Source organism: Palaemon carinicauda, chromosome 21 (genome assembly GCF_036898095.1).
Source record: "Palaemon carinicauda isolate YSFRI2023 chromosome 21, ASM3689809v2, whole genome shotgun sequence".
Taxonomy (NCBI): domain Eukaryota; kingdom Metazoa; phylum Arthropoda; class Malacostraca; order Decapoda; family Palaemonidae; genus Palaemon; species Palaemon carinicauda.
The window spans coordinates 95,749,086-95,751,836 of record NC_090745.1 but is presented as its reverse complement, the minus strand read 5'-3'; the positions used below and the strand labels follow the sequence as shown (position 1 = coordinate 95,751,836).

At 34.8% G+C, this 2,751-nt stretch overlaps 1 protein-coding gene across 2 annotated transcripts in view; it reads right to left on the bottom strand.

Annotated features, from left to right (window-relative positions):
- The window catches only part of LOC137615333 (LIM homeobox transcription factor 1-beta-like), a 135,098-nt gene that overhangs the window by 55,547 nt on the left and 76,800 nt on the right, over positions 1–2,751 (bottom strand). The gene's annotated exons all lie outside the window — the stretch shown is intronic.

Genomic DNA, 2,751 nt, shown 5'->3' with positions numbered 1-2,751 from the left:
TGCCTTTAGTCAAGAAGCCCTTTAATCCCAATAACTAAGAGTTCTATCTTTCAGAACAAATATAATGACTTCTGCAGTGGGAGGTCTGATGAAAGAGTTCTGACATAGCATAGTAGACTTTCGTGGTTGCTGCAGGGGTTAACTGGGCATTAGGTTGAAGGCTTAAAAGGTAGTACGTTTATTGAGGATATTCTAAAACTGTTCTTATGTCTAGTATATTAGCAAAAAAATATTGGCAACCATCTTGACACTTACACGATACTTGCACAATTTCCGTTTTCGCAGTACACCACAATCCGTCGTGTCAGTGATTAAGGTGTTCGTGAGAAGTGTGTGAAAGGTAAAATGGCACGAAAATTTATGCATGCCAATTTTTTAAAACTTCAATACGAATTCCCCCAACCCTCACACACTCTCCGCACGAAGATTTTAATCGCTGACACGATTCATTGCACGACGCTGAGGAAACGAAAATCGTGCAAGTGTCGTGCAAGCGTCAAGGATCAAGTAGAAAGAAAATATATCTTAATCAAATTATTTTTTATCAACCCTTCATATTTGTTTCTATCATTACATAATACTCAAATATTATTAATCATCTCATTGTTTCTAAATGAGATTTCATCCCGCTGAAAGGCATGGTAATCAAGTGCCTGGGACGCAGTTCATTCATAATAGACTGACAATAATTCCACTCATAATAATTCAACTGAAAATATTTCAATTCAAGATTTCGATAATGAGTGGCATGTGATGTCCATTAGACACAAATCAGAGTCAGAAGTAATCAATTAATTTATCAATTCTTTTATTTCCTTTTCTTCTCTTAAGATCATCTAAACTCAGCAATAAGAAAAAGTAACAACATCAGTCCATTTCTTTTATCGATGCATATTTGCACCGACTCGCGGCGGTGCCCTTTTAGCTCGGAAAAGTTTCCGGATCGCTGATTGGTTGGACAAGATAATTCTAACCAATCAGCGATCAGGAAACTTTTCCGAGCTAAAAGGGCACCGCCGCGAGTCGGTGCAACTATGCATCGCTAAAAGAAATGGTCTATAGGTAGGCAGTTGATTCCAACAGCCACGCCTTCTCCATCATAACAATACTACGCAATACTCTAGAAGTTTTATTCCACCTATGACTAGATTGTGGAATGACCTTCCTAATCAAGCAGTTGAATCAGTGGAACTTTTAGAAATTCAAACTTCTACTAAATACTTAAGTTTAGTTTTATAGTTTATATGACTGATCTATTTTTAACGTTCTTCCTCATTTTAAAATAATTCATATTTTGTATTCATTACTTATTTATAATTTAATTGCTATTCTCTTATTTCGTTTCCTCTCTGGGCTACTTTCCCTGTTGGTGCACTCGGGCTTGTAGCATTCTGCTTGGATAATAATAATAATAATAATAATAATAATAATAATAATAATAATAATAATAATAATAATAATAATCTGTTGAGAGATCCTATTTTAACATGGAGGCTACTATGAAATATAATTTCTGCATCGGTGCCATTGATTTCAAAGCTTATATTTTTAGATTTTTTAACATTTTTCTGTTCGAGTGGTATATTCTTGAAAATATTTACCATATATTTACTTTGACGTCTTCTTAGAGGTTTGGAGACAACTTGCAGAATTAAAGGAAATGTATAAAACACAGGATTTTGGTACTTGTGTCGGAAAAGCAATTACTTGACATAATCAAGTACAAAAATATGAAATTGCTATTTTGGTTTTCATTTTTACAGCAGTGGGAAGAAAATCATTTTAGTTGTCTGTTGGGTTGTTCGTCGTTGTTTTTTTTTTTTTTAATCGGCGGAGTTTGCGTATCTGAAGATTGAAGATCTTCGTCAGGTGAGATCTGACCTGAAGGAGACGACCTCATCACCGACTTTCCTTCTAGAGGGACTGCCCTTCGGTGGTGTTGTTGGTGCCTTAAATTCGTTACAAGAAAGCAAATTTAGTGTGTGGCATTCAATGATGGTTTCATTATTGGAATATGCAGTGCTTTTACAATGTGGATCAGCAAGTGCCTGAAAGAACTGTCCAGGATCTTAATGCCTTGACATTCTCTTGGAATACACGCAGTAGTCATTCCAACATTTTATTATTATTATTATTATTATTATTATTATCATTATTATTATTATTATTATTATTATTATTTTTGAGGTTGTTGTTGTTGTTGTTGTTGTTGTTGTTAGCTAAACTACAACCATATTCAAGCCCGTGGCCTGCAGCTTCAGTGCAGGTCGTTCTATTGCCTGCCTGCCTGCCTGCCAACTCAAGATATTTAGTACAAAATACTTAAAATTAAAACCTTTATCACAAGTCACACAAAAAACTCCTCCCAATAAGTTCATTAATGTTTCTCTGACAGAATCTCGAGATAGGCCACCAAAAACGACATGACCGGAAGGTGACCCCCCCCCCCCCCCGTACCAAAGTAACCTTATAGGTCGTCTTCAGAATTGCCCAACTATAACAAATTCCACAATTCCAGTCATCCCTGAAAAGATTATTCAGCCTTAATGAGTAATGTTTAATGAATTAACACGAATAAAAATTATAATAACTAATGAAAACTGGCAATATAAGATTATTTCAAGTGCTTACAGTTAATGTTATTAATTCACACTGTCATAATAGAAAAACAATGCTTCCGGAATTATGAAAAAATTAACAATAAAAAAATGTAATAAACAGGATTCTTAAGCAAGGAAAGTCTCTCTCTCT